Raw genomic sequence first — 14,550 nt, forward strand, 5'->3', positions numbered from 1 at the left:
AACAGAACAGTAGGAAACTGAATGAATAAGAATAAAACTGTCTACACAAAACTGTCTACAAATCACTACAAGACACATTTTTCTCTGGATCTTGGTACTCTGAACATTCTTATCCTTCCACTGTCATGAAACAGCTGGAACACTGAAAGCATAAAGAAAGATTTTCTCCTCTAGAGGGAAGAACTACCTACTAATGCCAACAGTTAGTCTGTTTACTCAAGTGAGTGGTTTAGTTACTGAACTCTGTTTACTCAAGTGACACCATTCCAGGCTGTCAGAATAACTTCAGCTAAGCAGTCCTCTAACAGAAAATACAATTCTGTCAAAATCAAAATACTTCAAAATTCAATCACTTTGGTCTACACTTCATTCGCAAGGAAAAAGAGCTCACCAATATCAAAGCATCCGATTATTCAATTTAAAACCAAATTCTAACTCCAATATATAGCTTTTTTCTTGAATTAAAAGTAGGAACATTTCAGTCTTGCAGAATTGAAATGCCATGTACATCTGCAACAAATTTATTAGACATCTATTTCAGGAATAATATTTTGGTTTTTGTTTGAAACTGAAAGGAAAATAAGCTTCAATGTTGTGTTGAAAAAAAATTCTGTTCTTTCCCCTAGTTCTGTGATGCATATTATTTGATGTGTGTGCTTTGTGGTTTTTTTTTCCGGAGGATCATCGCTTAATTCAATATATAGAGCATGCTACAAAATAAATCATGGTCTTTCCTCTGTTTTATATTCATGCCTTTTTCAGCAGGCTTTTATACAGAAGTGGTGAGAAAGGTGGAAAATACTTTCTCCCTATTTCAGTGGGGCCTGCATAGGGATCAGGCAAAATTACAGTTCTGTGCCCCTGTGAGAGCAGGGAGGAGAGGCAGCCATGATTCAACTTTCTGCACACTCATTTCCACATCAGCAGCTGGGCTACATCTTCCAAAAATTGCTTTTAGAAGACATAGCTACTGCATTCCTAGCAGCTCACAAAGACTGCTTCCGTGCTTCTCCTCGAGGTACACACCTGTCCACAAGCCACGCTACAGGCTCTGCCAAAATGGCCCTGTCACCCTTTGCTCTCTGTTCCCCTGAAGCCCCAGAGAAAGCCCTTTAGGTGAAAAGGTCACATGCTGTGATCTAAAGGCTGTCCCTGGCCTGCACAGCATGTGTTGGTTCATAGGGTGGTAGCTTTCCTGGTTCCACCTTCTAAATCATATTAAAAGGCAGCTAAAAATACGTGACCATTATTCAGGATATTACTTTTCAATCCAAACAATGCCAGCAGCTGTCACAGAGTTTTCTCAGTCTCAGGATGGACTGACAAAGAGAAAAGCAATGGTCCGAGAAACTGCTAATAGGAAGAAGATGGGCAAACTTCTTATCAAGATATAGAAAAAACTCAAGAACTATAATTTGGGAAATGTATGTTTTCCCTTAACAGGAATAGCCAGGAAGGCAGAAGACAACAATTTCCTTCATTTGGGTGAGTTCATCTGTTGTTGAACTCTGCTTTCCAGCAATGACTTCTTTCCCCTAGGAGCACAAGTGTAAGTCTAAGCAACACTTCCCTTCTCTCTGAAAGGTAGCTGGGGACAGGCGTTTCCAATTAATTTCTCTATCAAAGCCTATGCTCTTATGTGCTCTCTCTTCTTAGCACCTTGAAACTCATGTTTGCTCTGCTCTGTACTATGAAAGCTTACAAAACAGATAGATCAAGGAAAAGGCATAAACTTTTCTGGACACTTGAACTTGATAGAAGTTTGTTTGCCAAGAGCAATGCCTTCCTCCTCAATTATATTTATGAAAGTGTTTGTGTGAAGACGGCAAAGTAAACACATTATTCCTCCTGTTACTCCATGTATTTTCTCTGCAAATACACTTTGCCTTCCCTAAGGATACTGGAAGGGGCCTTCCTTTTGCTTCCTTCTAGTGTAAGCTGAAACTCCTTTCACTGAAGAAGTATGAAGTGATCCCAAAATAAGAAGAGAAATCATAGGCAACTGTGTGCTGTGGTGGAGGAATTTGTAGAAGCTTTATATGCAGCAGGAAAAATGACAATGTTAGTACTTCTCTCAGCTAAATAGATTACCAAATGTTCTGAATTTACAATTTAAGTGAATCAATCATTTTGGCTATTACTCTAGATTTAGACTAGTGGAGCTAAGAACAAAATCAGTCCATTGTTTTTAAGGCAGCTGTTAAATGTATGAAGCTGTCGTGGTTTAACCCCAGCCAGCAACTAAACACCACGCAGCCGCTCACTCACTCCCCCCCCACCCAGTGGGATGGGGGAGAAAATCGGGAGAAGAAGCAAAACCCGTGGGTTGAGATAAGAACGGTTTAATAGAACAGAAAAGAAGAAACTAATAATGATAATGATAACACTAATAAAATGACAACAGCAATAATGAAAGGATTGGAATGTACAAATGATACGCAGTGCAATTGCTCACCACCCGCCGACCGACACCCAGCCAGTCCCCCGAGCGGCGAATCCCTGCCCCCCACTTCCCCGTTTCTGTACTGGATGGGACGTCACATGGTATGGAATACACCGTTGGCCAGTTTGGGTCAGGTGCCCTGGCTGTGTCCTGTGCCAACTTCTTGTGCCCCTCCAGCTTTCTCACTGGCTGGGCATGAGAAGCTGAAAAATCCTTGACATTAGTCTAAACACTACTGAGCAACAACTGAAAACATCAGTGTTATCAACATTCTTCGCTCTGAACTCAAAACATAGCACTGTACCAGCTACTAGGAAGACAGTTAACTCTATCCCAGCTGAAACCAGGACAGAAGCATATGACAGGCTTCCTAATGCAAAAAAACCCCCCAACAACAAAAAAACCCCAACACTCACACATACATCCCACCACTGCTAGCAAAGGTACAACTAGAAAAGCTCAAGATCATTACAAAGGCAAAAGTTATCATAGCTCTTTTGTCATCCACAGAGCTGCACCAACTTGGCTACTTTACAATGGAACTAATTTGTCAGATTGTTTGGTAAACCTTCCTTGGAGAGCCAACAGAAGAACAAGGGTTTAGACAAAGGCTTTCAAAAACACAAAAGAGAGGTAAGCACCTAAATCTCATCATCTTTTGTGCAAACGGTGTCCCTAGCTTCCATTTACCTTGTCGGGAATCTCCATCCCACTTAGATTTTCTTTTCACACTAAATTATTTCTTAGTTTTTCAGTTCCCCTGCAACAAGTCCGATACAAACTTGATTAGAGTAAAGAAACAATCAGATCCCTATCCTGGTCTGAATAAGCTGAGTAGCTTTTCAGTTGTTATTGCGAAATGTTTTTTCCCTGCATGAAACATGCTATCCTTTCACTTAGAGAAAGATGGGCAAACTGTGTCATTGTTAACAAACAAGCTTCAGACTCGCATGAGAAAGTGTACAAGTCTCATCTGGGAACCATTATGCGTTGGTTAAATTCCAAGTAATTTCAACCTAAGACTTACTATTTTTTCTTGTTTGTTTGAGTTGGCTACTAAGATTGATCACCTTGGAGAAATTAATCACAACAATGGCAAATCCTAAGACAGACCATTTAATTAGACCTGTTGCTCTCATTAAGAGTTAGCTTTACCTTACAAGAGAGGACAGTGAACTATTTAATACAGTCAAACACGAGCAGATTGGAAAATACAAGACATCTGTAGAGTAAATCAAGCTACTGATCTACAGAGAAAGCATTCATCAGCAATTGTCCTATTATTGTACCTGTGGGATGGTAGCATGTTAATGACCCAGTTGAATGTGAATGATGAGGACTCTGTCTTCTGATCCCTTCTTCCCACTGCTCATTCTTCACCTTCTAGCACACACCTCCATATCATTTATTCCTCATCTTTTGTCTCCCTCCACTCCAAGTTTCACTTATCTCCGCACTCTGAACCCTATTCTCCTACCAATGTTCAGACTTGGGAGAAGAGCTTTCTCTTTGCCTTTTTTTGGCTATCCTTCTTTTTCCTTTGAATGTTCCTGACTCGATATGGCTTTAACAGAAGTCCTTAGTTACCATGCTTTGTAGTGGGCATCAGAGTTTACAGCCAGCTCCACTAATTCGAGGACAACTGTGTAGGCACAAGCTCCCTACAAAGGCAACTTGTAGGTGGCCCTGAAGACCTCCGGAGGGCACTGTAAGGACATCTAAATGAGGCTCTGTCTTTCACCGGTGAATGTCTAAGGAATCAACAGGCAACGCTGAGCACCTCCATCCTGCCAGAACCCAGACCACCACACAGGTAACTCACAGAGCACAGATGGCCCTTTATAAAGAGAAAGGTGTGTGTGCGGGGGATTTCTGTCCCCTCCTGTTAGTCACTATCTTGCATAATTGCCTTAGTTTTGCTCATTTGATCAAGAAACAGAAGATTTGGGCTCATAGATCTCCTCCACCTAGCCTAAGAAGGACTGCAGAAGAGTGCCCTAACCCCAGTTCTAGTCTGTGGCTACCCTTGCTGTTGAAGAGGGAACACCATATAATCATAAGTCCTGAGGCAGACCAGGGAAAAGTCTGCTACAAATAGTGTTTCAGATCCCACTCCTTGCAATACATATGGACATCGAATATTAGACCATAACTGGTTCCATTTTTGTACAGTCCTGGGAATATAAATCTAAACATGAAAGTGCTGTTCATTGAATGTGTGCCCTAACTGCTAGAATCTGGCCTCAGCCTAGTCTACCATCAGACTGGGTTTCCAGACCTGTGAGTCCTGGGTTGCTGTCTGCACAATGGACCAAATGTCATAGGCAGATAGAACAGAATACACAATATTGGTGATTATAGCACTCCAGAGGTGCAGGATCGTCCTTGCTAGAATGCGGGGGCAGGGGAATCCCTTCCCTTTTTTGAGTAAGAGTTTACCCTTCAGCCTATTATGCAAAATGATAAAGCTTCCCCCACATCCTTCCACAGAGCGAGGTAGTCTGAACCGTGGTGTGGATACCTAGCTTGAGGCATCCAGTCCAACCAGTGTCACTTGTACAAGATAAGGCAGGACTAGCAAAAAAGAAGGTCTGGCTGCTGGCTGAGAATTAGGTAGAACCTAGGCACCAAAATCTCAATATAAGCAAGGTTTAAGAAAGCTTGTTCTGTCCCTTTTTACATTGACTGTTTTACAGTCAGGACTCGGACAGTGAAACCCTGACTGCTATTCTTATGGCACTGATGATCTGTTCCCTTTCTTCTACCTCCATCTAATAAAACATATTATTTCCTCACTACAGATTTGCTCAGCCTATATTGTCACATCTTCCTGGCTACTACAACACAACTGCTAGATGATAAAATGAAAAATCTGGACAGTGGTGTTTCATACAAAGATTTGCCGTACCAAACCAAAGTTTGGGTTAATAAGCTTCTCCCAAGATACTTTTTAATGCTTGATACTCAAGCTCAGTTGAGTATCAGTAGCAGTATAACCATGCTCACCACTCAAGATACGTTAATTAGCCCTCCTTAAGTCAAATTTTAGCAAGCGTGGCCATGCCATATTTGTTTACCCATAAAAGCAAGAACTGGAATGATCAGATGCTTTCTGATGGAGCAAGAAAGCCATTTAAAGTAACCAAGTAAATTAATCCTGAGTGTAACTCTGTTGAACTGTTGTACCCAGTAAAAATACTGACTGAAATTAAGATATCTGAAGATCTACATCTGAAAAAGACACCACTGAGACAATCCACAAGTTAATGTAATCCTATAATATCTGATCTGGAAGCATTTGATCAGAAGTTAATTTTCCATGTGATAGTGTCAGTGGCTAGTACATCATGACATAACCCCTCCTTTAACCGCACATTAGAAAAAACATTACATCAGTACATTTAAATCATCCTGATTTTTTTTTTTCACATTGTGTTAATCCGTGTTTCCTGACTTGTTGGCTGAACAAAGTGAAGCCCTACAGACAGCTGGATGTCATATCTCAGTCTGTAAAATTATTAACTTTGCAAACCACATTCGATCCATTCCAAAGCTTCAAGAAGAATCTAACCTCAGCAGGCACAGCCCATCACATATTTACATATGTAAGAAAACATATTTAAAGGAAAAACATGTTGACAGATCATCTGATGTCACAACAAGCAAAAGCTATGATGTCTCCTATAAAACTCTGCTAGCAGTTTCTTTTCTTTTTTACTGGGTGTATAACCATGCAGGTACAGAAGTCTTCATGCTGCGTTAATCCATTGCAGATGGAATGGAGAATTTTTGTTCTGCCCATGGTTTTTATTTTAGAACAACAATTAGTAGGTATTACCATTAGTATTTATACTGCAAAACTATATAAAGCTTCAGGCACTAGTAAGTGCCTTGTGCCGAGGCACTCCAGAAACACAGCAGAAAAGTGGTCTCTCTTCCAAGCAGTTTACAACACGTGTGAATCATCTGAAGGCTACAGATTTCTGAAATCTGTTTTACTGCTAGATGTTATTGTTACTTCTAAATCTGTTATCTTACTGGTCTGCTTCATTGGCAGTGAAAGCAGTGGTTTGGAAATTATACCATTCTCTCTGTATAAGTAACCCTGTATGTTCTTGCCTGTTTATAAAAAGTCGTGATTTCATAAATAGCTTTTTAAGATTTTGCAACATATGTTTTGTATCTTTCAAACATCTTCCAACATTTTCTATCTTTCAAAATGTTTCTTAGAACAGTCTAGGATCACTAGCACCCCAAAGTTGACAGGAAAATCACTGAGTTTTACTAAAATGACTAATAAACAAGTCCACCTACCTTTAAAGTGAACGGAAAGTTTGACTTTGTCTTCTGTGGGCGTTAAATATAACTCAAAAAACTCTCTGCAAATTCATGCAGCCAAAGTTAGAAGGTAACGAAAAGAATATGTAGCATTTAGATTCTTTTTATTTAACTGTCCATTTGTTAACTCCACATTAGAGGGCAATATCTTGTGCTTAACTGTATATATTTTTACCGTAGTAGTTCAGCTCATAAATCTCTTTAGCTGATTGAATCTTGTAACAAATATTTAGCTCTTACATAGCTTGCTGTAGTTTGAAACCGCAGCCATTTGCATGTTGCTCATCATGTATCTGAAAACCTCACAACAATTGCAGATATTTCAAACAAAGCAAATAAGCATCCGAATAACTCCGTGGGATACACCATTATTATGTCAATTTGTCAAAATGATTCAATTTTTTTTTTTTAACCAGGTAGGGTTAACAGGTAGGGCCTTATTTTTGTGGTTTGTTATGTTCAAGAAAACATGGTCACAGAACAACACATTTTGCAAACAGTTAATATTATCACTGCTATCATCCAAGTGAAAATGAGATTCAAGATCAAATAAAAAAAAAAAAAAAAGGATTGAGAAAGAATAGAGGCAAACCCATCCAAAGCTGAGCCTCAGTATCTCTTTTGCCTAACCCTGAAGATGTCATAAGTCCACATATACCTAAGGAAGGTAAAGTTTTGTTTCCACACTTGTTCAGAGACTCACGAGCACTGACATCATTGCAATGTCTCAACTTGATCTAGTTGAATCAGTCTGCATGCAAAACACAACATTAGCCAATACTTTATTTGAAATGATGTTGGTATCGGCAACAGCTACAGTCCCCCTTTCACAGAGCAGTTCACGAGCACTCATGCAGAAAGCAGGAGAGCATGTTTCAGGCCTTCCCACTCCCTGAGAGCACTCAAAAATCACACCTCCCAAGAAGAGAGGCTAGGAAAGAAGTCCAAGATATGGATCCTGGGTCAGGATGTCTTCCTAAGGCATGAAAGAATGAATTAATAATCTAATGACAAAAATTCAGAAAGATTATAAAAATACCTGCTGTCACAAGATTAGCAGATTTGATACTGATCTTCTACTCCTCCCAGGTGTAAGAGCAGCTGTGGTAGTTTAGCCATGGATTTGAAAGGAAAAATGCTAGCATGTGGCTTATCTTTTCCTACCTTTCTTCTCATATCCATAAACAATGTGCCAGTTCTGACACTGTTTTTATTCTAACTAGAAGTAACTAAATTTTCTATTTGAAAAGGAGACTACACAGCATGAAGAGAAATCAACCTAAACAGCACAACTGATTAAATAAAGGACATTACTTTTCCCTATAAATATTGTTCCTTTTATCTTCTCTGGTGTCAGAGTAAGAACTGAATAAGCCAGTTAGTCATCACATCAACCACAGATGGTAAAGGGTGGCTAGAGCAGGTACAGAGTCCTCCTTCTCACCAGGCAGACACACGACACAATGCTGCTAACTGACATGGAAACCAGCCAAAGCTATCGAAACCTTCTCTACACCCGGAGATTGCTGACCTGCATATTTACAAAAGTAATAAATCAAAATGTGGGATAAGAAACTGAAAAGAAATATGGTTTATTTAGAGAGAAAAAGTTTTGTGTGGGAACCTAGCCCTGAGTATATTGAGCCTGCAAGTATTCAGATGTGAAGCAGGGAAAGAGAGTATACACAGGTGCATGTACCAGCACATGGGTGCGTGCAGACAGGCAGGGTGGAGAAAGGTTATAGGGACCTACACATCCGCTCGAGGATGCATGCACAAGAGGAGAAGCAGAAGGTTTTCAGTTGCTCTGCTATTGCCTTCTAAATCAGGTTACTATTGACAATTAACTTAAGCTGACATAAGCAAAGCCCATTGCCAAAAGAAGTATCTTGCCCTTTTCCCTGCCTCTTTCCCCAAATCCTCATGCTAAATGCTTGCTCCTGCCACAAGAGAAGACTAAACAGACTAAAATGTAATCTGACAACAACAAAATAGTATTAATTTCCACCTGGATCATTTTCTTGACAAGCAGATCCATAGCCCCATAGCTAATTGTTACTGCAGACACAAGGAAGACAGCAGGACACATGGGCAGAGACTGGGAATAGAATAGCACCTAATGCTGTCGTCAGTTTAAAATGATCTTCAAACCACCAACAATTCTCTTTCAAAAGAGAAAAAATAGCAGAAAGTGAGTGTCATGCCCCAACTCTTTTATTCAGTCTGCTTTTGCTCAGCATACCCTTCAGAAAATGGCATACCTGGAGGACTTTTGCCAGGAGGATGAAAAAAATATCAAGTACATTTATTCTATTAGCATTTTATGTGGTGATTAGTGTCTAATTACAAATCATTATAGTAATGGTGCATTTAGCAAGTACATCCCAACAGCACTATATCTCCAGCCTCATTATTAGTTGAGTAAGTCATCACCTGCAGGAACTGAACCTGGAAATTCAAGTTAAACTGTGGCCTTCTGTTACTACAGCTGAAAGTCAGGTCTCATATCCAAAACTGTCTCCGATGCCACCAAACGCACGTGCATGAGTGGTAACCTCTGCTTTCCCCCTGCAAAAGCCCATACGAAGTTCACAGTGCTCTTTGACCCACATGCCCCTGGGAATCACACTTGTATCATTACTTCTTTTGATGAGCCAGCACCTGCAGACATTTATATCTCAGGATCCCAAAGCACAAACGTACACTAATTCAGCTGAAAAAGCCTGAGAAGGCGCTAGGTCAGGCCAGAGTTTTGAGGGGGATTATTGTGTTACCCCAAAACTACGAAAAGGACCCTTGGATGGACCTTCCCCACCCACTGCTTTCTTGCAGGTGAGCTCTTCCCCCAGGCTTGACCTGAGATCAGCACCTCAACAGCTTTGTGTTGGAACAAACTCCATACAGTCCCTTTAAAGGCCCTGGAAAGCCTCTTTCCATCCTATCAGAAGCCTAGCTTCATGCAGACATGCTTCATGATCTTCTCCAAAGGCTCCCAGACTCTGGTGTGCTCCACCTCCCTGCTCCCTGCATTTTCCTATATCCCCTTCTTTCCATCCTGCTTCCTTTGTGTGTGCAATGGCTTTCAAGGAGCACATCTTCCCTCAAAAAGCTCTGTCTGTACCAGAGAAAGCAAACAACAGTCGTCTTCTCAGAGGCCCACCTCCTTTATAAAGGAACAAAATAGACAAACTGTTGATAAAATGGTTATTGTCCATCATACCCTGCAAACTCAAACTGTTTGTTCTAACCTTTCAAATTCATACAGTGTCATCACAGTATCAGAAACAAAGCGATGACCCCAGCTGGGATGAAAAAAGCTTTGACCAGAACTTGAAAATTAATCAGAAATCTGTTTATTTTTTTAATAATAATACACAGACATGAATGCTTTTTATCATGACAAATATTTACCAATAGGAAACTTTTAAAGGAAACTGTCCCTTTTTAAATGAAAAAATAGCTAAATGATAGTTAGTATATCGCTGCTTGCAGTCCAAACACAGTGATCTGCAAGACTAAATACAAGATAAGTACATTAAATACCAGATAAAAATGAAATTGCTTTTCTCCTAGAATGTTTCCAGTTAACTTGGTACGTCCTCATACAGTAATGTACTGAGCTGTTATAAACTCTGAGGGCAAAAGGCAACAGCAGCAACATTAGGCTGAGGACTGGACTGACATAAACAGCATGATCCATGCACCCATGAGAGGGGAAAAGCTACAGTGCTATACTGTGTGTCTAGGAACAGCAGGACCTCTATAAATTCAGCTCTGTCAATATGTTAGGCCATTCTCAAATGTCATTTGTGTTCATCATTTCATGCCACAGACATTTCTCATACTTGTATAGACATCTTATTCCTTGTGCTCTGCCATAAGCTTCCGTTTCTGGTTACTGCAAGATGGTGAGCTAACTCAGCATAGATAATCTTTTGTACCTGTGCTTATAGGTGAGCATATGTTAAAAAATTTTGCATGACTGAGGCTTTAAATGGTAGCCAGTCCGTCATTAATTCTCAGGAATTGTTTAGAACTGTCTGTGTAGGGGATACAAGAAATTACTTTGCCAAACATGACCTTTATTTAGTCTATGAAAAATAAATTTTATGCCAATATATAGATCACAGTGATAAATTTAATTAAAACCTTACATTTTCTATGTAGGACAGCCTTTTTTTAAAAAAAAACTTAATTTAATCAAAATTTAATTTTTCATAGTGAAATATTTAGTCAGTCCTACATTTTCATTCCATTCTGTAGGAAGTGGGTTCCTTTATATATTACCATACTGATAAAAATGATTGATTCCTATCATTGCATTTCACTTTTATCATCCATTTTCTTAAAAAAAGTTAATGTCTGAGTTAATGGAAGATAGAAACTCCGGAATCTAGAATCACTGGTCACTCCAAAGTAAAAATCAATCCTATTAAATGTTGTGAATAATGATTCACAAAAGATTCATATGTCATATGTACTCGCTTTGGGGAACATCAAGCAGTAAAATTGTTATCTATACTTTAAACCACTCCTTTTCTAGTCTAGAATATTAATATCAGTAGATATGAATCTCTTTAGAAATATATAAGCCACTTTATAACACAGTGTCTCTACATATCGTCTTGCGTTTCCCAAAGAATCACTGTCCGAAGGTTACACTGGTATACTGACTCTAAATTAGAAGAATCGAGGAAGGGCTGTAAGATAAGGATATATAAATTGTAATAAGAACAGGTTGCTTTTATATCCTTTCCAATTTAATTACAATCACTGTCATAAAAATGGATTAGATAGTGCCGTTTTCTCTTCCCATTACCATCTTTGTCATAAGAATGAGAAAACCAAACCTCAATGCTTGTCAGCTTTAGTTGAACGCTGCATAGCTCTTTAACCTTTCTACAGCTATGTCATTTTATTGGCTGGCTTTTCCACTTCTTTCATGTTTAAACCAAAGTAGCTTGCAGTAATGAACTGGAATGGATAACCAATCCCATAACAGCATATTGAAAAGGCCAAAGCAGTTCATCATTGTGTAATCAATATAATAAATTAGACAACACAAATATTATTCTCATGAAAAAGGCTAACAAAACATGCTAGCATGAATTTATAGTGATAAAGATAACTTATATGGAGAAAGCAGGCCCATCTTCTTACAGTTTTAGTATTTTATATACTGCAGGTTTATACCTTGGCATTGCACAGATAACACTGCAGTTCACAGTTACAAGTACTGTAATACTTTAGACATACGCATACCTTCCATATATTGTTTTTAACACCTGTATATTCCTTATTTCATTTCAATGATAATATATGAATTTACAAGTTTATGTTCTCTTTTAGGAGAATGGACTAAGGGATATTCATAAAAAATAAAATTCAGTAAATATTGGCATTATTTTCAATCTGGAATGCCCAAAGTTTCTGTTTTTATCCCTGATGCAGGAAAGCCATTGAATGCACGCACAGGAAAACACCCAAAATCCACCATGGGCACATGTTTGCCTGCAGACCCCTGGGCAGTGAGGGTGTCCACTGCCAGGACGGTGCATCCCGGGCATGGCCAGCTCCCACCCTCCCCCAGGAACCTGCAGGAGCAGGGTGCCACAGAACAGGCAAGGTGACATCTCCTGAGGGCTCATCTCTGATCTACTAATTGGGTAACCCCACTCAAAGTTAAAAGGATTTTAAGAATAGAAAGCAAGCACTCACAAAATACCAAACATGAGCCTAGCTTGGCAATGAGTGTTAGTCTTCATGATGAAATGTATCATAATACTATCACACTGCAAAATCCTATTTTTCCCCTATCCACTGAATGATGAGATATCCACTATTTCTTGGTACTTAGTTATTCTTTGCTCAGTTTTTTTTAGCATAGCTAATCCAAAGTCTGCAACATAGACAAATTTATTAATTATATCCTGGATATGACCTTGCCCTTAAGTGTGGGTAGTTCATAGATATGTTTATCCACTTATTTTTAAAGTATCAATTTAAGATTAGGTGACAGTGTTATTCCCATTTTGTAGATAGAGAACTGAGGAGACAAAGATTGAGACATAATTATTTCTCTTCTTTTTTAATAACCTGTGAGGGCCAGAAGCATCTTCAGTAGAGATGAAATCTTTGAAGATATTAGCTGCTGATTACTTGAGGCTAAATCTAAGTGTATGGAGAGCCTGGATTACATTTTTCTACCTTCATTATGCATTTTACTGAAGTGGCTGTAGATTTTACATTCATATTCACATGTTGTGTCCTACTGCACCACAGACAAGTGTTTCTCTCTATACAGTAGAGTAGTAAGGATGGAAAACATCTATATTATTTATGGGAGTGGTTGATACTAACTTGAATAGTTAATCATTTCTACTGTACAAGTCCCAGATTAGATGAGGAATATGCCTGCAGAAGGAAGAAAAAATGTCAATGGCTTTCTAACTGCTATTTATTTTGGTCAAGAGAATACCCTAATTTCAGATTCCAAGTGTGGGAATTAACATGATAAATATGCAAGCTTGCACTGCTAAGGTTAAGATGCAGTCCACAGTAAATGTTTTATCAGCAGCAAAGTGACGGTCCTGTGTAGTGCAAGTGACAGCTTTACTGGAAGTAGGAAGGGAGCCCAGGTAGCAAAGAGTTTCAACTTGGCAGTAAAAGATAATATATATTCTATTTTAACAAAGATTCAATGAGTCTTTTTTAATATAAATGTTGCCTTAGTCAAACAGATTTCTAAACTGGAAGTTTGTTTTTCTAGGCTGCTAGGTGAAGAATAGAGATAAACAAGCTCCTTGAATAGCACTTAAAAACAATATTTGTGTTAGACTGCTGTTGCCAAGGGTTGGGAACGAATATTGAAAAATAAGTACCTTAAATTTCCCTGGGTCATGTTCCTCTGTGGATGTTTGAAGTATGAAATATACAATGAAAAGAGCATTAGTCACCAGCCATCAGAGTCTGATCCAGCACCCACTAAAGTCAGAGCAAAAACTTCCACTGACTTCAGTGGAAATTGGACCAGGCCCATGATACTCTTGTCCAAACTCTGTACATTTTGTGCCAAACGTGTTGATATTGGAACAAAGCTTCTGACAACAAAAGCCATTGTCGCAGACATGACCTGTCACGTTGCCTGCTCCCCACCACAAGCACCTGGGAAGAGCAGCGGAGCCAGGTAGGACTGAAGAAGGGAGAAAGGAGAAGGGCTGTTTGCAGAGCAAAGGACATCTACCCCGGGCGAAGGGAAGGAGCCAGGCGAGACAGAGAGGAGGGAGAGGAGCCAAAAGGGAGTGATTACTGAGGAAGATATTGGTCTGGGTTGTAAATTAGGAGTGGGGAAGCTGGGGCGGGCTCTGAGGAAAGCTGGACGGGAGCTGCTGGCAAGCAGCGCTGCAGGGTCGGAGGGAAGTTTCCATGGGGAAGTCTGGAGTGGCTGGAAAAAGGCAGCAAGAAGCTACTGAGACAGGCATCAAAAGAGGTAGAGTAGAGAAGACAAAGTTCGGCAGAAGCGCAAAACATCAGCTGCTGTTGGAACGATCATCTCCGGAAACACAGAAAGGAGTTTGCGTGGTGAAGGCTGGGCTGCAGCAGTTAGCATTGCAGTGCTGAGGACCGCGTGCTCAGGGAGACATACAAACAGTGATGGGCCGCAAGACTCAACAACACGGGAGAAAGGTGCTAACGAGAGGGATGGACTGCATAGACTCGTACACAAGTTTACCTTCAAACATGGCTTAGCCTGGCCTCAGTGGGACTCG

The sequence above is a fragment of the Harpia harpyja genome, chromosome 15, assembly GCF_026419915.1.
Source record: "Harpia harpyja isolate bHarHar1 chromosome 15, bHarHar1 primary haplotype, whole genome shotgun sequence".
Taxonomy (NCBI): Eukaryota; Metazoa; Chordata; class Aves; order Accipitriformes; family Accipitridae; genus Harpia; species Harpia harpyja.